Genomic DNA, 24,313 nt, shown 5'->3' on the forward strand with positions numbered 1-24,313 from the left:
TCTTCCTCATACACAAAAAAATCCGTACCAAAATGAGCCACATATTTCTAGAAATGATATTTTTCAGGAAAAAACCTGAACCACCTATCTAGGACCCCAAATGCTACAAAAATTTGGAATATACACTTTTGAAACCTATTATCCCTATTTGTGAACTACCCATCTGCAGTTGGAAATCAGCTTTTTCTACAAGGACCCACTTTTCTTGGTCCTAAGGCCTGTCTGAGGACCTGACTGCCCGGTTCCACCACTTCCCAGTGAATAATTGTGAGAGAGAAGAGTGAACTGTGCTGTCACCTAGTTGCTATTGTTACTTTTTTTTTTCTCCAATAGCTGTTTGCGCTCTAATAGTAGATAAACATTCTTTTGTTGTTTAAGAAAATTACATACACAATTCAAGAGGTGTAAAGAGCCAGGAAGCCAACAAGCCAGTGCCTAATCTATCGCCTAATCTATCGGATTCAGTAATTGGGGAGGGGGGGAGGAAGCGGGTGTGAGTACATCCTACCTGAGGTCGGAATATTTCTTGTCCCTAAGTCAGCGGTCCGGGAGGATTGCAGCCTACTCTGGGGTCGGGTCGTTGCCAGTCCTAAGAAACAAGACTCTCTCACTCCTGCGCTTGGAAATCAGTTGCAGTAAAGAACGCAGGCACCAAATGTGTCCCTCCTTCCCTTGTGCCTGGATCTATGCCTAAGGGACTCTTCAGTCTCCTTCTGAAAACAGAAGGTTTCCATAGGCCAAACAGTGCACACTAAAATGAGAAAAATAAGCCGTATGTAATTATAAATATATGTAAATGGAACAGATATGTATTGTTGCCTCCTGCGTGCCAGGCAGTGTTTGGGGTAGTGGAGAAAAAGAGGTCAACAAAGGCTGTGAAGCCCATGACCTCATGGACTTTATATTGTAATGGAGGAGATTGATAATTAGCAAACGAAGAACACACAGCCAGGTAGTCACAAGTGCTAACAAGGGCTTGATGAAAACTAAAGGAAGGTAGGGAAATAATGGAGAGGAATGGGAGTGGGCAGGGGAGAGTCAGTCAGCACGGGGTCTGCGGAGAGGGACTTTAAGTGGCATGGTTAGGGAAGCCTGCCTCTTGTGGTTCCATCTGAGTGGAGGGCTCTGCCAACGTCCCAGGGAATAGATTTCCAGTCAGAGGAACGGCTGGCGTAAAGGCAGTGAGGTGGGAAGGCGCTTGGCGGGTTTCAGGAACTGGCTGCTTCGGAAGGCCTTTGTGGCATGTCAGGGTAAACGTTGCCAACTCTTCATTCTTGGAAAGGCTGTCTTGCATGCTGAGACTCTGGCTTTCCTCCTTCTCTCACCCCTCACTGATGTTAGCATGTCCTTTCTTTTAAGAAATGATGTAAGATTTCAATGCTAGTTGGTTTTTTTCCAATGGCGTAACTTGGCAATATAAAATGTTGGCAACCTTACGTTGTTCTCTTTTTTCCTCCCCAAACTAATTCATGAAATACAAAACTCTGTTAAGCCCTGGCTTAAGACGACGTGTGTTGAAAGTGCCAAATCTCTCTGTGTCCATGGAAAACTCTATCCTAACTCACTCCTAAGTGTTGGTTTGTTTTGTTTTACTAATTTCTGTACCTACTTCCTACTTTCCAGGTTTATTCTGAAAGAAAAAGAAACTCTGTACTCCAAAAATGCACATTTTAGATGTTTGGTTTATTTTATTTTGTTTTAACATGAAAAAGCGGTCGTAAAATTTATACCTGATTCTTTCATAAAACAGCAGGTCAGCAGAACAGGTACAGAAAATGGGGCCCTTCCAAGATCTTTTATAGTCTGACATCAAAATTAAATTGAGATGTTGAGAACATCTGGGCTTTTCCCCCTTCCCTCGCTTCCCCCAGGATTTCCAAGGGATATCCGTGTTTGTTTTGTGTTTGTATTTTGGGGATAGGGTGGGGAGTCTGAAGCTGTTTTTTTTTTTTTCTTTAAGGGAAAAAGAGAAAACCAGATATTTTCAAGGGAATTGACTAGTAGTGGCCAGTCTAACAAAGAAACCCACTAAGCCCAACCACAACCTGACAGAATGAAAAGTGATTCCAGAGCTGCCACTCACCGCAAATCCCCATGAAACATGCCAGGAAACCAGCTGGAAGCGGTTGAGGGGCCGCTTCTCAAGGGCCACATACGTGGCCCCCAGAGAATCTTCTGGTCCCATTCAAATTCAAAGTTGCACCGTAGGGGAGGGGTGGAGACTGGAGACAGAATTAGCAGCTGTGTGATCACTTTCAGGGGTGTGATGGCATTGATTTAAAATGCAAAGCCGCATTCCACAGTAAACACAGAGACAAACTGGAAGCCGAGAGGAAATGGGACTTCATTTGGTGATTTTCAGTTTTAGGATCGAAACGGGGACAAGAAGAACAATGCGATTTCTTTTTCCAGAACTGAGATTGCCTGTTCTTTTTTTGTAGGATAAGTGAACATGGACTGATATATTACTTCTTTGGGCGTCCATGCTAATAAGGCATACTTCCCACAGAATCTGACAGAAAGGATGAATACCTTGCCCTGCTAATGGTTAATTTGTAGTGGCATGTGTATTTCTTGAATGTTCATGAAGTTTTCTAATTCATCAGCACACAATTGGGCTTTTTTCTTCCCTTTACGCAGAATGAAATGCCGAGAGGGCAGGAGGTTTGGGGTGTTGTATTAGCCCTCAGCCAGTGTCTTTACTGCCCAAAAGTTATTGCTAATTTTTTTCCACCTCAGGAATGAAATTATCCTTTAGCAAATAATTTAATACTGACCACCCTTTCAAAGGTTTGTTACTGTTCAATCTATTGACTCTGTCACAGATTGCATCAAGCCACAGATGCTAATCTGTCTCTTGTATTTGAATCTCCTCTGGGAAACATATATTTGGGCTTACCGCTGAGTGAACATGACTGTTAGGATTATGGAGAACCAGACCCAGTGAAGAAAAGCAGCATCACTTTTCTGACTGGAAAGTAAACAATAGGGCGATTGTCGGCTTACACTTTGGGGCCAACAACCCTACTGCTGAGAAGCTGTGCGTACAAACCAAGATCAGCAAGCGGTCCTGATGTGTTCTTGGAGTTGGATGTTGTCAAGGATTCAGATGAGCTACCCCAGTGAGTACCCAGGAAACAAAACAGGATATTCTTGTTGAAGGACTGCTTTCTGTAATTATGTTGATTTTTTTATGCAACACTTGAACTTTTAAAAACTCAAGGATGCATGTGAAGTACTCCAGAGGAGAATAAATGATTGGGATTTTGTCTTAAGTGAAATGTTCGCTTGTGTTCTTAACAAAATTAGCTTGTTTGTATTTGTGAGCAGGCCTGTGAATTAAGTATACTTAGACCATGCCTGTTTTGTCTTCCCACCTTGGCCCCCAACTCCCATTTTCAAACAGGAGGTCAAGTTGTCTTTGGAACATCATATTTCCTGCTTGGAAAAGGCACTGGATTGTATATAGTCTGACAGGAAAGTTTCAAGAATACCAGGAGTTTCCCCCAGAAGGCTTGGGGGAGGGGCGGGTGTGCAGCATCTATAAAGTTCTTTCCTTTGACCTATCATGAGCTGTTCTATTGTTGTGTATACAAAGTCTTCGGAATGGAAACAGCTACACTAAACTGTAAATACCCTAAGGAAAAACGTCTTTGGAAATATGTCCGTGGGCTTGCTTGGCACGCTGTACTTTTATCTGTCCTTCCTTGCTGAGGAAGGGACATCTGGCTCAGCGACTTGCTGTTACTGCTATCATGCTACAGACATCCGTTTACTTCTTTCCCGTCCGAGTATCAGTTCTGTGGATTAGACAAGAGATGTGACATATTTGTATGCCAAGAAACTTGGTTTTGTGACAATTATTTGCTCTTTAACAAAATTACTTCATGCTCCTTTTCTTTAATCAAAATGCCATGCAATTTCGTATTTCACTTGGATAATTCTCATAATTTTACAACACAATGAAAGGATTATAGATTAGCACAGGTCAATCTCCTCCATATCCTCCTTATTTTTCTTAAGATTCCAATCCACAAAAGGTCATGGACAACATAATACTTCCTGGCCAAGGACACCACAAGGTCCCTTTGCAAAAGCACCCCCCACACACACACACCTCCCCCCAACATCCTGCTGGGCAATCATATTCCAATGGCAGTGTGCCCTGAGTTTTAACCACTGTGATTCAATGGAGAAAATGAAATGTCTACTAGTCTGCAACTACTAAGTTTAGTCAGGGCACCCTGGGAATGCTGACCTCACTTTAGGGGTAAAGCTGTGTGGGGTAGAATTTAAAATGGTGCTTGGGGGTCAGCCTGCCCGGGTTGGAATCCAGATTCTACCATCTGGCGAGCAAATTACTTAACCCTTGTTTCCCTTGGTTTCTCTTCTATAAAAGGAAGATTATAATTTTTCCAATTATTCATTGCTGCATAACAAAACACCCCAAAACTTGGTGATTTAAAACAACTATTTACTATTCCTTCTTACTTTTCTGTGGGTCGACTAGGCTCCCCTGGGTGGTTCTCACTGGGACCTGTCATTCTAGTGTAGTCATATAGTAACTGGAGTCATTTGAAAGCTTGAGGGGGCTGGCCAGCCAACATGGTTCATTCACATGCTGATTGTAGGCTGGGAGCTCATTGGGGGCTCAATTTACACCTGGCCTCTCTATGTGGTTTGGGCTTTCTCACAGCATAGAAGCCGTCATCTGATTTCTTACGTGGCAGCTCAGAGCTCCAAGAGAACAAGGCAGAAGCTTAAAGCTAGGCCCGGACCTAGTCTATTGTCTCTTTTGCCCTATTCTATTCATCAAACAAGTCACCAAGCCCAGCTCAGATTAAAAAGAAAAGGAATTAAACTCCATCTCTCAATTTGAGGAGTAGTTAATAATGTGCTGCCATCCTCAATCCACCACAAATACAATATCTACCATGGAGAGTTTCGTGAGAAATAAATGAATTAATCTATGTAATATACTTAGATCAGTGTCTGGCACTTGTAATATATTTTGAATAAAGGTTCATTATCATTATTTTATAGGTCCTTACACCATTTTTTCCTCATTGCGTTTATCACTGTTTGACCTTACTTGTAATTATGCTTGTGTATATGTCTTTGTGTGTTTATTTTCTCTCTCTCTCATCCAAATATAAACTTCACTACCATAGAGATTTCATTTTTTTTCAGAGCCTAGAAACTGTCTGGTATATAATGTTGGTGCCATTGAATTGATTCCAACTCCTATTGACCCGTGTACAGCTGAGCAGAATCCTGTCTGCTCTTTTTGCGCCATCCTCTCACCTTCCAGTGTTCTATCAGACAATGCTCTGCTGTATTCATAGGGTTTTCATGGTCAATTTTTTCAGAAGTGGGTGGCCAGGTCCTTCTTTCTTGTCTGCCTGGTTCTGGAAGCTCTGCTGAAATCTGTCCACCATGGGTGACTCTGCTGATGTTTGAAATACCAGTGGCATAGCTTTCAGCATCACAGCAACACGCAGCTGCCACAGTATGACGACCAACAGACTGTGGTATAGAATGAGAGTACCATAAATATTAGTTGAGTGAATGAGGGATAAGTGAGTGAACCTTAGTGAATGTAGAACTGGAGGAAACAAACATTTTGGATGTTTGGTTGTGGAAAACGGGAGTGCGTTTTAAGTTGGGGGAGGATTATGAGCAGACAGTTTGACGTTCTGATTTATTTAAATGTATTAAAAATTAGGATCAATATCATCTCTTACCTGGAGCAGTTTTTAACTGAAACTGTCCTAAGAAGCATGAAATATATGAACAAGGTCTACTTCGCCTCCAGAATGGCTGACCGCGCAATCAGCACAATTAGCAACTGCATTCGCCACCCATAAGCCTTAGCATCTGACAGGTCTGGGTTTAACTCTCTGCTCCGCTGTTTGCTTGCTGCCTGACATGAAAAGTTTTTTTAAATTCTCTGAGTTGTAAAATCTGTAAAACCAGACAATGAGGCATACCTCATGTGATCCCTATGAGAATTAAACACAGCTGACAAAGGGTTTCAATAAAAGTACTGGACACAGTTGATAAAAATGTACCAATCCCCAAAAATATTAATGATAAGGAAACTTTATTGACATGAATTTTATTACACCTATACTTCCTATTCGAGTGGACGGCTTTTCAATTTTTATTTTTCAAAAACTTCCAAACACATTAAAAAATATTAAAATAATATTAAGTTCACTTTTTACTAACTTGACATGCAATCTGTGCGCATATTGATCCATAAATTGACCTTTCTACTTCACCAGTATTTGACAGGAATTGAAACAGAATATTCAGTAAGTTTTAACAACCCTTTTAAAAATAAATGTTTACATATATCAAGAAAAATTGTGACATCAAAGGAAGCAAATATCAGTCCGAAGAACAACTTCCTAGAATTCAAGGGGAAATCCCCTCCTCTACCACCCCCTCCATGAGGATGTCCAAAAGTAAATTACTTAATCAACAGATGGTGGTTGTCCAGAGTTCTACAAATTCAAAGCAAGCAGAACTGTGGGGAAGTCTTAAAGGGAAACCACTTCTTATTTTTTAGAGCTCTTAGTATTTCAAAATAAATTTGTTGACCAAGATGAACTGATAAGTATAAAAATTTATTTCCTCCACACACATACACACATATGTATAAAATCAATTCAAGATGGCAATTTATGGGGACACACACATTTATACAAATTCAAAGTGGGTAAAGTGGACAGAAATTTTGTCTATTTTCTTGTTTCGGAAAAGCTGTCAAATATTTCTTACGTTGAAAGATTGCTCTAGAACATGTGGAAGATGGAAGCTAGCAAAAAGGATGATGCAATAGAGAATCATAAGTCTTCAAAAGGAAAATATTCAGCACTGATGTTGTATATTGCTGGCAGCTAGAAAGGACAGCATATATTCTGTTCTCTGAAGAACAAAACACCAAAATGGGCACGCGGCAGGCACAGCTCAGCCCTCCAAAGCAAAGGAGAATTCACAGTACAGCATAGTAAAATGTAATGGATTTGTTTTTGTTTGGGGGGTGGAGGATGTACAAATACAGGACTCAGTAACAGATTTGATATCAGATAGTGGCAACATTAAAATTACATATATTCATTGTACCTGACAAATAGTAGATGATTAGCAAATATTAGCTTTCTTTCCTTCTTTCTTTCAAATTGTTTTTTTTCCTGCCTTTTTGTCCATTACCTCAGTGTCTGAGCCCTGTAACTAAGAGCACAGCCACGTGTCTTGGGATCACCCTATGGTTCTTTGTTCTCAAGTAAACAAACCCTATCTGGGTAAGCATTAACCAATGGCAGGTGATCGGCTCTGTCATGGAGCAGAATGGGAAAATCAGAGGCAAGATGAAATAAATACAAATTAAATTTGTCTGAGCATTTGCATCGTTCCATATTTAGTTTCTTCATGAGCCATATATTAGGAAGACAAGCCTGCCAGAGTTTATCCACTCTGTGAACCCTACTTAACATGAAAGGGGAAAACCCTGTTATTCCCTCCCAGAATCTGATTGGACCAGATTGTTAAGGCTCCATAAGGTAGATATTGACATTCATAGCACCACCATTTTTACTATACAGATGTGCTGACAAAAGTAATTTTGAGTTTTTTTTTCTCCTTCCACACCTTACCCTTTCCAGAGAATGTCTATAATTCTACTCCTTAAAATAGTGAATCCAGATGGTAAGAATTCGCCACAAAAGACCTTCATAAACATTTACCTGTTACTTCCATATTCGTAGTAATGATAACTAATGCCTATAGTTTGGAGAATAATTTGTTCCATTTATCCAACCAAGACAAAAGCCCTTTAGGGGAATTTCAATGTCCAGTCTATTATTTAGCCTCATGAACAAAAACACCACATTGCCCCACTTAAAAAGATTCATTGCAAAGGTTAAGAACAGCTGAGGAGGTGTCTACAGTCTCCTGGAATCGAAAATGTACAAACAAGAGAACTAATTTTTCTCTATTGTTTTTACAAAAAAAAGGAAAGCTTTTTTTCACACTAGGCAAACAGCAACTGGTTTAGTCTCATAAATTTACATATCCTAAGTAGTGTCAGTATTCAGGCAGATTAGATTAACAGGCCTTGTGTTATCATCCAAAGGAAAAAAAAGGAAAATATATCCAAAGTCATCTGGTTAATTGGAGGAGGTGGGGAGATGAAGCTGCTTCCATTAAGTTCTTTTGGAACAGTTGCAAGATCCACAAAATCTGTTTTTAGCTCAGTCATTCATCCTGTTGGATGTGTGATGTGTTTTCAATTTAATGATAATTGCCCTTTCTGTTTCTTTGATAATTGCCCTCTCTATTATCATTTATGGGGATTCAAATTATAAATCAAGACAAGACAGCCAGAAAAATATTATGATTGTCCCTTCTGAGGCCACAGCAAATCAAGTAACACTGCCAAAGTCTGAGAGCTTAAGCTATTTCCATTTGCGTGTTTTCTGAACATTTTATTTTAGGGTCCAATGGTTTTCCTAAAGAAGAGGTTGCCCGACAATAACAGGACTGAATGACAATGGATACAGAGAATATAAGTTTAGCTTCAATTCAACATTTAAGTATTTATATTTGAAACCAGACGCTTGCGCTCCTGACTGAAAGCAAATGTGAGGAGTCAGCCAGAAATGTTTCTTATCAATCGCGGGGTGTCCCCCTGGAGGACATTGCACAGCCCTGGCCCCCACAAGGCTCCTCTCCCTCTACTCTTGGCCTGTTTGGCAAAAGACTGCATTCTTCTCACTGAATATGCTCGATGATCCACACGATGAGATAAGCGCAAGGACATGAGTGAGCTTTCATCTAAGAGTCCAGGAACCAACTCCCAAAACAAAAGCAGAAAAATAAAAATGTGCACCCAAGAAATAGTTCTTAGAGGTGGTAACAGTGGTGTGCTGACACCAGCTCGTACCTGCTCAGCAGGTCCTATTATGACGTTTTCAGGAATTCAGCAAGCTGTTTCTTCCCCTAGAGAGCCACTATTAAAAATTAATTGTATAAATTTCAAGTTAAATACATTATATTAAAAACAAATATAATACATGCACAGAACTCATCACTTCCTAATTATTGTAGTATGCTGTATTATTTTCTGTGTTCTCGAGGTAGCTGTTATTATTGTAGCTGAATGATAGAAATACTGTATAATGGTGTGACCTCTTCCCAGCTCTGCATTCAGTAACTTCATATTAGTGGCTTGAAATCAGCAATGGTATTTACAACACTGATATCAGAAAATGCTACAAATCATTGCTTTTCCCCCCCCGGAGAGCTAGTTGTTAAACATTTTGCACTCCAGCCCTGGATAGTAATATAGTTGCATAAAAGGGAGGACCTTGGAGCTGGGACGACCTGGGTTTCCTTTGGCTCAATTGGTAGCTGTATGATCTTGGGCAGTTTATTTAAACTATCCGAGCCTTAATTTGTCACTTTTTGCCCTTCAATATCTTTCCATCACTATTAGGATAAAGTCCAGAATCCTTAGGGCTTTTTTTCCCTTATCCTTGCCCCAGATTTCTTTACTCCTTGAATCCTGTAAGTTCCTCTTGCCTAAGGACCCTGGAATCTGGAGGGCCCTTCTTTTCCCTGTTTGTCCTGCTAACTCCTACCCATGATTCAGGGCTCAGTTTAAATGTCACTTTTTTAAGGTAGACTTCCCTGATAGCAACCCCCTACACCCCTTGTATGATAAATTAGGATCCCCTAATACAGACTTCCATGGAACCGTTGCCTTCATAGCACTTGTCAAAAGTGTAACAAAATTATTTTGCCTGTAGTCAACTGCCTCATATCAAAATCCCCTCTTTTGCCTGTGTTTCTCATGCATGTTGCTGTTACTCTCTATGCCCTATGCCTTATGCCCATGGATGTCTGCTTTGCTAAACTGATCACTTAAATTGAATCTGTGGGATATCTGTTTTCACGAGAACATCCTTCTTCTCAGAATCACTCAATGTACCTAAGAGGCGCTACAGCGCAGTGGTTAAGGACAGGGGCTCTGAGACTAAGCTCTCTACGTTTGAATCTTGACTCTACTTAGCAACCTTCTCTGCATCTCCATTTCCTAATTTATGAAACAGGTTAGTAACAAAATCTACTTCCTCGGGGAGGATGTGAAAATGAGGTAAGTTAACCCCTGGGAAGAGCTTAGAGCAGTGTTGATCCTGTAGGAATCAGAATTTAACTGTTTGATATTATCCCTACTTGCCTTAACTCCAGTTGCACTTTCTTCTAATTGTACCATTTCCCAGAATCCCTGCTCCTATGGAGACTCTCATCCTCCTTTATCATTGATGATTATAGACAATCCCACAGCTTCAACTATCTCGTCCATCCAAAGAACACCCTAATCTCTCTAGCTCTAGTTTCTCCCCTAATTTATAATCTTACCGTTCCAGCTACTTACTGTCATCTCTCTGAGACTTTTTGACACATCAAACACAGTGTACCACACCTGAATTCATCATTACCCCATCAAACTAGTTCGTTCTTTTGACATCCGTATTTCTGTTAATAGCATCCCAATTTCTCCAGTGAGGCTCCAAGTGTCTAATTCATCTATGTCTCTTCCCTCTCTTTTACTGCACATCTCAGCAGTTGCCAATTCTTATTGACTGCCTCTGAAACACCTCTTGCATCTTTTTCTTCCTTTTAATTCCCACTGCTCCCACCTAGTCTAGGTTCTCATTAATCTCTTTCTTGTCTGGACTATAACAATAGCCTACTATCCAATCATCACAGCTTTAGACTCAGCTTAACATAACCAGAAGCATTCTTTTAGAATTAGACATTCTCATAACCTGTTTCTCTCCCTCGCTCTCTCTTCCTCTCGCTCTCTCAATTACGTGGTGCTTTACGGTCGTCTTAAAGAGGAGACCTTGACCAACTAGTTCACCTCTGTATCCTCGTACCTAATAGTACTAAAAAGAATTATTTACTATTAAATTTACTACTATTATTAAATGTTAATATAGTATTAACATACTATATTATTAATATAGTATACTATTATTAAAATAGTACTATTAGATGTCAAATATCGCTAAAAGTATTTGTTGGGTCAGTTATTGAATAAATTCGTTTTCTGTCCTTACTCTGATCTATAGTACACACACTTCATCTACTTAAATTAGATTTCTGGTTAGTTCACTCCACTGCTCAAACATCATCAGCCCTTCCCAATTGATTGCCTACTGTCTAATGTCCCCATGCTGGGATATGAGGCTCCAATTAAGAGGCCAGACTTACTTCTATGAAAGCTCCATGCCACTTAGAATATTCAAAGAGTTGTTTTTTAACTAGGAAAATAACAATATTGGTTATGATTTCAAAAACCTCCTCAGCCTATATCACACAAGACATTAGAGAAAGCACTGGATTTCCTTATCAATTACACTTCCCTCTGAAACAGAAGGCCCAGTTAGTCAGGAATTTCCCGTCCTAGCCCAGTTGTGAGGGCACTAGTCAGGGAAAAGATATGGACATCTTCAAACAATGAAAATATTAAGGCTGCTTCCTCAAAACTTTTCAAAATAAATTTTTCTTTTTCAGATGTAAAAGACAATATAAATGATACTGGAATGTTCTTCTATTTTACTTAAATTCATTTCACTTCCCCTTTTCTCTAGATGAGGTTATCACTGGATGCGCTTTTTGTCTAAACTGGCTTCTTTTCATTCTTGAGCTTTTTTTCGTATTGAATTACATTCTCTTTTCTCAGTAACTATTCATCATTATACTTTCTTCATTTTCATCTTGATGATTAAAATGTTGCTTTCATATTACTTGGAACTTATTTTATCTTGAATCTCATGGATTTTTCCCCTGAATTACAGTTTAAAGAATACTCTTTCTTAATCGGTTTTTAAAGTCCTGATCTTACATTTTTGCATACTGATACCACCGCTACATAAGGAATAAGTGTTCCTCAAACATCTGACTTGTTTATTTAGATTCCATTATTTTGAACTTGGAAATTTTTCCAGAAGAAACTGACTTTAAAATTTGAAGAAATTATGCAAAGAGCAACTCTCTTCAAGAAAAGTTTTTTTTTTTAACAACCATAGTAAGGGTAGTGTTCAAAGGTGACTAGGAAGTTCCATCCTGATGAATAAGACATTCTCAAACTTTAGCAAAAATAACTTACTTTGTACATTTCACTACACTGTGTTAATGCTGCCCTCATTAGGTTTACTCACAAAGTTAATATCTATGTTTTGATTGTAAAAGACACATACAGGAATTAATTCTATTTCTGTAAAATCTAAATTATCTAATATGGTGTTCATTGAATCTTTTACCATGTGCCTAAACTCTCAAGAAAATAGTGAACATTTCTTGAAACTTGCATTGTCAAACATAAATTTCTATTTAAAAAATAGATGTCTGGGGGCCAGACCTGTAGCCTAGCAGTTAAGTTCGGCATGTTCCACTTCGGCAGCCCGGGTTCTGTTCCCAGGTGTGGACTTGCACCACTTGTCAGTGGCTATGCTGTGGCAGCAACCTACACACAAAATAAAGGAAGACAGGCATGGATGTTAACTCAGGGCAAATCTTCCTCAAGCAAAAAGAGGAAAATTCACAACTGATGTTGGCTCAGGGCAAATCTTTCTCAGCAAAAAATAAACAATAAAAGTAGAAGCTGGCTATCAGTTCAAAAGCTATACTCACTACTACAAATATCAACAATTACTCAATTACCTTTGTCCTCTTAAAGGCATAGTTTGATAACCAACATTAATTCATCCTACAAAAATGTTTTTTTATTACAGATGAAAATATCCCTTTTTCACAAAATTACACAATCAAATGTCCATCAATTCTATGTTAATCTCATGTCTATTAGCTAACCATGATCTTAAGAAAAAACCTTAAGTGCTAGTTTATTCCTTTAGCATTTTCAACCATAGTCTGAGATGAAATGCCCATCTAGAACTGTATCTAAGCAAGGGCAGTGCGAAGCGTGAAGCCTGGAGATGAGTTTATCTAGCAAATTTTCTATTGTTACTCATTGTAGAAACTGTATAACTATGCTGAATCCTCACCATAAAACATGATGCTAGGGAGCAAAATTCAGTATTAGATTTGCTTGGATTTCATCCAAGGACTGTCATTTTGATGCAAGGTCATACAGAAGAAGGACGTATGTCCATTCCTCAGCTATCATTTTAAGGTGAAGTTTTGCAGCCTCATTCAGCAATCTGATCATAGCCTTTGTATTATAAAGCCCCTTTTTTTTTATCCTGCTCCATTTGATGTTAAACTTATAGTATGTTGAAAAATTAAGAATTTCCGGTCTCCAAAAATGTGCTCTCTTGCTCTCACTGTAATTTTTGTGTGTAAGAGAACAGTATTCTTCACAACGTACTTCAATCAGGGACATAAGTGATATTCACAAGCCCCTTTAAATTCAAGAAACAGTAACAAATCTAGTCTCCAAAATGTATAAATCCTTAGCCCATGCTGGAATTCTATTGCTTAAAAATTTACTAAATAATACCTTTTTTTCCCCCAAGATTGGCCCTGAGCTAACATCTGTTGCCAATCTTTTTTTTTTTTCTTCTCCAAAAGCCCCCCAGTACATAGTTGTATATTCTAGTTGTGAGTGCCTCTGGTTCTGCTATGTAGAACACCACCTGAGCATGGCCTGATGAGCTGTGCCACGTCTGTACCCAGGATCCAAACCGGCGAAACCCTGGGCCCCCAAAGCAGAGCACGTGAACTTAACCACTCGGCCATGGGGTAGGCCCCAATAATACTTTTTTTTTTTTGAGGAAGATTAACCCTGAGCTAACATCTGCTGCCAATCCTCCTCTTTTTGCTGAGGAAGACTGGCCCTGAGCTAATATCCATGCCCATCTTCCTCTACTTTATATGTGGGATGCCTACCACAGTATGGCTTGCCAAGTGGCGCCATGTCCGCACCCAGGATTCGAACTGGCGAACCCCGGGCTGCTGAAGGGGAACGTGCGCACTTAACCACCGGGCCACTGGGCCTGCTCCCCCAGTAATACTTTTTTAATAGGCACTCATTCCCTGGTCAACTTTCTTGATTAACCTATGTCCGTTGTAGGCTAGAGACAGGGATTCCTTTTCCCTTGCAGGTCTAAGACTCCCTTGATGGAAAGTCCATCCATCTACATACTGATTAGTTAGGAATGAATTTTAAGTATTCAGAACCTACATATAACACCTTGACTTTTAGAGACTAAAATGAGCAGAAGACCGAACAGTAATTAACAGACCGGAGTTGGCTTTACCATCTGACTGCTTGGAGAAACTGTAGCTAACTGCTACATCTCACCATTCCTCTCTTAAGTTAGCATCTTGCTGCTTGCAAAATGTTTTGGACTGGAATAGGAATGTTCAACATGGAGAGAAAGCTATTACTTGGTAGTCAGATAAATAGTAACTTCTTGAATAGTCATAATCAATAAATAATAAATATGCATACCATCAAAATTATACAAGGTCAATTAAATATATTCACTTTATTGAAAGAGAAATGGACACTCATCTGCTATAAAGGTGGGATGGTCTGGAGTCCCCCCACCAACAGGTGTAGTGGATAGGGAGTGAGAAAAAAGTTGGGAGGCCCATTTAGAGCTGGAGTTTGCAGATGCTGAGAAAAGTAGCCAATAGCTGCTGAGCAAAAAGATCCTAGTACCATTACCAATATAAAAAAATAAAGTTTCTTCCCTGTTTACCAATGGGGAGCAGGCACTTGCTTTGCTTTAGGAAATAACGTTTCTTTTGAACCTTTATTCATTGGAAACTGATACTAAAGAAAAACAGAAAACCTTTCCTTATGCTTTTGGAAAATAATTAATGGTCCTCAAAGACTGTTAAAGCGAACAAAAAATTTGTATAATCTCTATATTTTTAATGTATAGTCACTTCAGATCTGAGGGATATAAATACCTGAAGAAAGAAAATCCTCTGAGCCATTTTATTTTTTTACATTTAAAATGATTTCTTGAGTTCACGTCAATATTAACTTTATGAACTCCTCATATTCTGATGTATTTGTTGAAGAGGAAACCCCGCACCCTCCCTTCCCCTCCGGGAGAGACTTGCTTTCTGATTTGCCCTCACATCTGCATTTACCGGAGGAACAGATGCTCCGCTTCCAAGGGTCAGAGTTTGGCCTTTTCCCTCCCATCACTAGAGCAGAATGAGAGGGGTTCCAAAGCGCTGTGGCAGCTTTCCAATGGCTGGCCTGTACTTTTACATTTAAAGTAAGCAGGTGGCATCAATGGGCTGTCTAATGACTAACAAGATAAGAGTGCAATTGATCTTTTTATTAACCCGTTTCCCCAGGTGGGTGGCAACCTGCTCCTCCCTCCTGGGTTCAGTTACATTGTTCAGTTCCAGGAATCATTTTAGACTCTTTTGGTTTTTTGTCTGAGCTGATACTTAAAACATAGGAGCACAAACGCTGATATTCCGTGTCCTCTAAATCCTATCCTCTCTGGACCTCCAAACTGGTAAATGACTTTATTATTTGAATCTAACTCAAGACAGTAGTTAACACACATGCGGATGTATCTTCAATCCTATTGATGTTCTTCTCATGCTGAATTTGAACCACGACTTTGTTTGTCTTCCTTCTAGGTCGCAGACCACTTACTCTAGACCTCACGACTAGTTCTGAAGAGTATGGAGCCTACATAGATTCATAAGGTAAATGATTAATTTCAAAATAAGACCTAAGGATTCAACTGTAGTGTGAATTCCAGCATTGTGTAAATGTCTCGTCCTTGATTTATCTGTTGGCGACTTTCTAAGTTATGATACCGGGTAATCTTTTGATGGAGGGTAGAATCATGGTGCTGGGTATTGCTGAGAGAAGATCAACTACATCTGTGCGTTCCTTCGCTTCAGAGGTAGGTTATCTGTTGTATATTGCTTAAAGCTGGCTACCTACCTCCGTTTCTGATGAAAGTATTCTCACGGTCTTAGGAGCCTCCTGCCCTGGAGTAGGCCAGGACGTCAAAATCATTTAGTCAAGTGAAGAGTGATTAGATCTGTCATTTTCATAAAAGAAGCCCAAAATTATTAGGATGCATTCCTTTGTAGAAGTAGAAAGAGGTACAAAGCATCCTATTGACAGGTGGTGTCAGATGAGGAAGTGTGGGATAGAGGGATTTAGAGGATGGCCTCGTATTCCTATTTCTCTGAATCACAGTCATCATTTGCTTTCCTGCTTGTTAAATAGTTGTGCGTTCCTGGAAGCCATCGATTCTATATTAAGGTAGACTCGTACAGGATCTTTGATATCACTATAGTAAAATGATTAAAAGCCTGGGCTTCAGAGCCAACCTAAATTCAAATGGTGGTTCTGTCATTTACTTGTTCTGACAGTGTGGGCTTGAATGTTCTCATCTACAAAGTGGGAGAAATAATAGTGCTCACTTCCAAGAGCTGTGGCAGAGTGCAAACATATGAGTACATGTAAAGCACTTGAAATATTGCCTGGCACCTGGTAAGCACTAAATTTACTGATTAACTAAAGCTCTTTTATTCTACTTCCTCACTTTATTTATTTCAGTTTCTCAACTTTCCTTTAGTTCAGAAACTCAGTGGTTGTGGGCATTATTAAGGGAAACAAACTCCCAATTCCCTTTAGCAGCCTCTCTCCTAAAGGGGATATATTATACCTTTCATGTAAATGTCAGGAAGGAAAATAATTGGCATCCCACTGCCCTTTGAATGGGTCCCTGGCTAACCCTAGGTGGTGTGACGTGTAAAGTGACCTGGAATCGGGGCGCCTGCCAGCTCAGTGCACAGCCAGCGTAGTGGGAGAATCAATTAGAAGGCTCATCGCCATTTCAGAAACATGCAAACATCAACTGGCGTAGACTTTCAGGAAGCAGAATAAAAAGGAACCTACAAAACAAAAAGCCTTTCAGGGGGATGGAAGCACTGTTCTTCCAAATCACGAATGGATGATTATGATCACTGTTAGAGCTTAATGAGCCTCTATATAGCTAATGACTTCATCTTTCCAGTAGATGTGCCAATACTCCATGTTTCCACTCACATCCATCCTTCTCTTCTAAGAAGCGTAACCCGTTGTGCTAGTTGATCAGAACAAGTCTTTGGAATTCCCCCTCCTCTGTCAGCAAAAGCATATTTCTCAAATCTACCATCACCTGATTTCCTTCCAGGACTGGAGGTAACAGATCAGAGAAAAGAAAATAACACCAGGGTACGGTTTATAGAACCCTGTAACACCTAGGTTCAATCCAAGAGTGGTCATTAACTGCTGTCTGACCCAGTTTTGTCATCTCCAAAATGCAATAGGTCACTGTCCTATTTCCAAAGATAACTTTAAAGATAAAAATATGTAAAAATGATCTTTTAACACACATAGGGACATGGTTTATTTTACTTAATTTAGATCTTTGCTACAAATGCTATCAGTGATTATGGCTATATTTTTATTTTAATAACCCAAATGCAAAAATTGGTATTATAAGGTTTTAATGAGTTATCTGCTAAGCCCTTTAAAGACTATTAATTCAAATAAGACCTAAACTGGAGTTAGAATCATTTTTTAATTAACCACAGTATTGTAATATTTAGTCAACAGTGATACTTAGCGTTAAAATCACTGAAAGGGGCAAAATTTGGCAAAATAGAAATAATGACATATCTTCTAAGGAACAGGTATTAAAAATAGGTTATTTTTTGGAAGAGAAAATTTTTCATAAAAATAATAGATAACATTTCCCAGCACGATTCTTACTCAAATTTCAGTGTGACTATTTCTTTGATTTTCCTATTTTCAAAATATATCCAGTAAACATAGATCTTAATATGATCTTGAATAATAATCATACCAATATTGTTGTCTTAGTATAATATTGAATGATATCATGCCACTATAATGTTGAAAGTGAGGCAAGTCATAGTTATGGTAGAAGGAATAATGTTAGCTATTAAGACAATGTTTTAGTGTAATACCCCAGAAATTTTAAATAGTTTTATGTTAAAATATTCCAGCATAATTTTTCTGGGATCTTTATGCTATAAATAAATTTTGATTGCTATGGTAATGTAAGAAACATGACTGGATAATGTCTATTCCCTGTAACCACCATTTCAGGAAAGTGTCATTGTTAAAAAGATACATGGCTGGGATAGCATTTTTGAGTTCTAGTCCCAATTCTACACCTGAACTTTCTGAATGATCTTGAGGAGTTTGCATCTGTCGGACTAAAGTTTTTGATATACAATTTGAAGAAATAAATAAAGGAGCCTCAAAAGTGAAGGCTGATTTTCAGGAAAAATTTTCAAGCAACAAAAATGTTTCACAGATTCTAACAGGCCCCAAATCCACATTGTGCCCCTGATCTTCCCTCACACCCTTCCGCCCACTCCTCTTGCCCTACTGATCCCAACATTTCAAGAATGAAAGGGTTAGTTTAAAATGGATCCTCTTCAAAGGCACCGGAAACTTTAAAATCACCAAAAGGTAGGAGCTGAATTTCCTTTTCAGTCTCACCAACTGGATGTTTGGAGACCATTTTTTCTTAAGTCATTTACCTAATTTTATTGAGGGTCTATAATATGTCCAAAACTGTTCCACAACAAAAAAGTATAAAAAGAGTGTAGAGTGTGGCCTCTGCTCTCTGAAGTTTATTTATAGAGGTAATATCAACACAAACAAAATAAATACTAACATCAGAAAAGAAATATGTATATGTGCTCATCTCAGTATTTTAATGTATGAATTTTGTCGGAGTTCTGGTGGAAGAAGTGGGATCCAAGATGTGGTTTTAAGAATGGAGTTTGGATGCATAGTTCTTCTCTGGGATAAATAAGCAGTGGTCCTGGATTTATATTATCCAGGGTCTATGTAATGAGCTGTTTGACCACTAAAAGCAAAGCAAAGGAGTAGTTGAAGGGGCTGGTTAATTCACCATGAAGGCTAGGTAAATCCCAGCCAACAAGCCTTTCGCTCTTCCATGCTCAATAAAAGCATGAATAGACATCCCACTAAAATCCAAAGCTTAGCTGAAGTATGAGGCTCTCCCCTCAGAATGCAACAGTGAACATTCCAGGATGAGAATTCAATCCTCAAAGCTGAGTTCAAATCTTTGAGATCCAAATGTTGGGCTTGGGTATTAAGCTCACTGAGTAACCCCATATATCTGAAATAGAAACCCAGAGTCTCTGAGGCGCGTCAAGCATAATCATTCTCTCCCTGAGGACTCAGTCTCCTTACTTCTCCCCGCTGGCCCAACAGCTACTTTCTTTGCATTTCTGACCAGTCCCAAAGTGAAACAATTGAGAAAGAGAAAGCTAGAATCATGGACCTTGACAGATAAAGACTTGAGAATGTAGAAGATGAGTCCATTTTATTCCTCATTCTAGGAATGAACCATTTGCCATCTAAGGAAAAAATGAGATCCTTCTCATATTAATAATCCAACACTTCACTCATGCAAAGAAAACCAAAATTACATATTGTTCTTGAAACTCTAAGTTGCACTGTGTTGTGAAAGTAAACTGTAAGTACGCTGATGACAATGATAATCATAGCTACCATACTTTGTGAGTTTATTGTATGCCTGGCATTCAGTTATATGGTTTAATTTCTGTATATCTCATTTAATCCTCACAAAATTTATATTAGGAAAGAGCTATTGTCCCCAGTTTAAAGATAAAGAAATGAACCTCAAAAATTGAATTTGATCAAATTTTACAAGTAGCAAGTGGCAGAACCAGTATTTGAACCTATGTCTTCCCGAGGTCAAAGGCCATGCTCTTGCCATTATGTACATTACCTTTCAGACAGTGCTGCCTCACTGTCTAATGATGCTCGTCTTATATACTCAGGTACACCAGGAAGATGACTGAGTTGACAGCTTTATTGCATGTATGTACATTAACATCAACCAATACTTATTATTTAGTCCCATGAAGTCAAAGAATGTTTTGCAAGCAGATAGGCTACAGATTCAGAAAAATCAATGAATATATGACTAAGCAAGTGAATTATGAAGAGTAAAAGCATTATATGTGCTTTTTCTTGGAAGTAAAGGGAAAGCTATAGTGTTAATAAAACAGACCCAAAGCTAATGACTTAGAGCCACCTCCCAAAGTAGAAATCAATCTGACTCTAAGGTTGATTTTGTTCCTTCCGTAAACTTATTTCCCAATGGAGTTTCTTAATTTTGACATTCAAAATGGAGAATCCTGTCGTGGCTCTTTACTTGCAGATTCAAGGCCAGTTTACTTCGTAATATCTCCTCATTTATTAGTCACTTTCGTATAAGGCTCCCTTTGCCTTGTTTTCACATTCTTCATCTTCTTACACACTCTCTAAGACTATTCTCACTGTCTGGAAGATCTTCCATTGATCTTACCTCTTCTTCCTCATGTCTATCAGATCTTCATTGAGGCTTCCAGGATTTGTAGTTCTGATTTTGCCCAAAGATTTCCCAATTAATTATATGTAAAACATTGTAACCCTTCTATTAAAATCATCCTTCCTCTATAGCCAAAGGCATTACCAGTGGTAAAATGTATTCATTTTGTATCTAACAGTAATTTCAACCATTAGCTTGTACTTTTCATTGATCTATTTTTTTCTGCTCAGAGTAGAAATGCTATTGTAGAAAACAGATAAATATTAAAACATGGAAGGAAGAAAATAGCCATTGTTTCATGCCAACACCCTGAGAAAAGCATTGTCAACATTTTGTTGTATCTCTTTCTAGTCTATTTTTTTCCCTAACACATTTGCTTATGTTTTAGTTTAAACTCTCCCTGCCTTAATGTACATTTTTTCCTGCTTTTTTTCCTCCTAAAATTAGACCCTCTAAGATTTGGATTCACCCAGTTCCCTGAATTCATGAAAACCAAGGACTACTGACTTATGAAGGCTAAAGGATTTGCTAACTTGGATGAGATGTAAAAAGCTTTCTTTCTACAAAAATGTTTCCTTAAATACTACCTATGAACCTCTGGCCTATGAGAATAGCCTTTCTCGCACCTTATTTTTCTTTCTCACACCACCTAAAAGAAATATCAGAAACTCTCCAAGTTTAACCCTGAGTCTGGAACTCTGGAAACTGCAAAGTATATTCGTGGATCTGTAGTGTAGATTTTATAGACAGAGATAAAGGAGCTGAAATATCAGCACCACTGAGGGAGAGCCTGAGAAATGAACAGCTGTGCGTGTTGAGGTTTCCCAGGCAATGGGGGTTCAAGAGGAAAATCGCAAGGTGTCAGGACAATCAAGACACCACAATATTTTAAACTGCAGACACTCTACATCAGGGCGGATGCTGCCAGCAAGAGGTCTGTGTTTTATTGAAGTCTAAACTGATTCCCCTTGTTTTATGCTACTGAATGGTTCATTTGCTTTGGGACCCTCAGGGGGTAAAGGGGAGGGAAACAAATTAAGTCAAAACTGCAAAGACTTGTTAAAACTACACAAGGTGTATCTAGCTCTCTTCTTGTTCTATGATACGTTGGGAGAAAAAAAAATCTGTGGGAATTCCACCCTGGCTGACTCCGTAACAACTCACAGCTGATTAAGTCAACCTTTGAAACAGGCAATGAAAACACAGAGAAAACCAAACTTAGTATGCAATAGCATAAACTAATCATCGTTGCATTTTCTGGAAATTGTGTTGGCGCCAAGATGAGAAGTAGATAAAAAACTCCAAGGAAAACAAAGACAGCTCTCTCTAAGTCAGTAAGTTTACTGATTAATGAAGAGCCAGGCTTGCTGCTAAGGACTTGATGTGCAGTGGTTATGAGCATGTCCCTCCATAACAGCTGCCACTTAAGAGTTCCAAGAAGGGACTCATGCATGTGCCTAGAAAGAGAAGGAAGTAGAAACATTTATGACTTTTGCACCACCCAATGTACACAAAAACACACCCTCACTTAATCCTGTCTATAAAACTTTATTTATGTAGTTGTAAATTGGGAAATCCCAAGCATAAAACTCTATATCTCTTAAATATACAAGGTTTTAGTGGACTGGTGACTGTGGCTGGCTTGCTTATTTTTGCTTTTTCTGGTAGCGAATGATTTGAAATCACAGGGAATCCATATCACTAAAGCCAAAGAATAGCTCCGAGTCATTTGTGGCATGATTAGCAACGTCGTGATGTCCCTTAAGGACAAAACACATAAACGTTCTCCTGTCACTTACAATCGTGTCAAGGAGAAAACCAAAATGAACTTGCAAAGTCATGCACCGCTCAATTTTGGAAGGCAAAAAAAAATCTTCCTTTGAAGGAAACGAAATCAATCCCCAGTTCAAATTAAATTTGGACTATTCTGTGAAGCTCCAGTACACAGCTCCAATAACAATCAGTACTTACGGACTCAAGGTGCAGGCAAATAATGTTTCATTTAAAAGAAATTGAATGAGGATTACTGACAGAGAAAGTTTTGATGCTATTTTGTCTTAGTCAGAGTTAAATCATGCCATTATTGGCTCAGTGGTGAACGTCTCAATCCCCACTCTTCTTTTTTTTTCCTGAATGCACTAGGAGCCCTTTGACGGGTTGGGCTTGTGTCTTCATCTTATTAAAACCTTGTCATGCAAATATATCATAAGTGTAGCCTGAAGACTTCTGTCTCATGCAAAATTTAGCTTAAATTCTACTGGCATGAAACACTTTGTTATGCACAAACCTTCTGTTCGGTTTGCTGACATTCTTCTTAGCCGGCTCTCATGGTGATTCATTATCTTGTGATATAGATTTCCAAGTATCATCTTTGTATTGATTTTTATATCTTTAATAACCACTCCACAGAAGATGGCTCCACTGGTGTCATTGATCGCATCAAAAATTCAAGGCTTACAGAAATACTAGAGGGCTAATTGGTAGCAGAACATTTCAGACTTAATCTTAATGCAGTCTTAATCTTCGGCATTAAACCTACCTAAACATTTCCTCTTGGAGCTGAGGAGGGGCATTTAGTGCTTCGTTGAAAACACCTGGTGAGAGCATGCAAGAACATGGCAATAAATGGACTACGAACTTGAAAATGTCACTTAAGAAACATTCAGAAATTAACAGCAATCCTTTCATCTGCGGCCTCCCTACCTGGAGCGCTCCTTGCTTTCCCTTTCCTCTGGCTCCACTGAGCCAGGTTTGCCTATATGTTTTAGAAACGTAACTGTCGTTAAAAAGGCCCCATAATTCTAAAGCACAAGCCACCCTTGGGTTTGATAATTTCCCAGTCTGACAATCGAAGAGATTCCTCTACAGAAGCTCAGAGTGAGCACCCTGTTTGTGTGAGCGACTTTAAACAACAAATTTTGCACTGTTGGTGTGGGGCCAGCAAGTCTGGAGGCCCAGTATAGAACTTGGCATATGACATTCTACTTCCTTCTTTCTAGCACCCCAGTCAGGGAGCATCCAGATCTGCATTAGGAAATGTAACCAAAGGGAGAAGCAGTGCTTTCTGCAAAGCTTAAGGGTAACTTGGAAACACTGAAACTTGGATTTACTGTAGTCTCTCCCAAAATATTTTGTGAACCTGCTCTGTGCCTGCCACTGTTTCAAAGCACAGATGGTACCTGCCCTAGGGAACCTTACATTCGGCAACCTATGGGTGGAAGGTGGAGAGGAGACTGAGGTATATTTAACAACTAACAAAAGGGCACAAGGACGTGGGCTTTGGAATTGGCCAAACCAGAATTCTATTCCATCTCCAGCATTGTGCTGTGTGGCGCTTGGTAGATTGCTGCTTCCCTGAAAAACGGCAACAGCTAAAGTCTCTTTCTCATGAGAATAAAACGTGGCAATGTGTGCAATGCTGAGTATTGGACATATTATCCATGCACCCCAAAGGCACGCTTCCTATTAGAGGACCATAAAGGAGGAAGCTATGTGGTTTTTTCCCCTCCCTGTAGGAGATGAAGTCATTTAAAAGATGATAGAAAAAGGCAGCCATAAAAAAATTGCATGTATTCTGGATTTTTGACAGAATTTAGAGCAAAAAGCTAAACATATTTGCTAGTTAAGCAATATAGATGTAGCATCAAGTGCTGAGGGGAATCTGGAATATTTAAGACATTTAAAGTCAGAGTGAAGACTTTAGAAAGAGTGGAAAGATAAAGGGATGAATCAAGGATAGATGCCATAGTCAGATATTATAAAGGTTGCGGTAGGATTTTGATGTTTAGCATTTAGGTATTTGAATCTTGGGATTCAAATAATTTTTAAATCATCAGAAATTATAGTTGCAAATTTCAAAGTTTCCCATTTTAAAAATGAGATGTAATAATCTCATA

At 39.0% G+C, this 24,313-nt stretch overlaps 1 protein-coding gene across 2 annotated transcripts in view; it reads left to right on the forward strand.

The window, feature by feature from the left end:
• The window catches only part of ADGRL2 (adhesion G protein-coupled receptor L2), a 594,466-nt gene that overhangs the window by 105,820 nt on the left and 464,333 nt on the right, over nt 1-24,313 (forward strand). For both annotated transcript variants that reach the window (XM_070486667.1, XM_070486675.1), the window contains exon 2: nt 15,652-15,720. The gene's annotated coding sequence lies outside the window, so the exon portion shown is untranslated. The remainder of the gene's footprint in view (nt 1-15,651; nt 15,721-24,313) is intronic.

Source organism: Equus asinus, chromosome 16 (assembly GCF_041296235.1).
Source record: "Equus asinus isolate D_3611 breed Donkey chromosome 16, EquAss-T2T_v2, whole genome shotgun sequence".
NCBI lineage: Eukaryota > Metazoa > Chordata > Mammalia > Perissodactyla > Equidae > Equus > Equus asinus.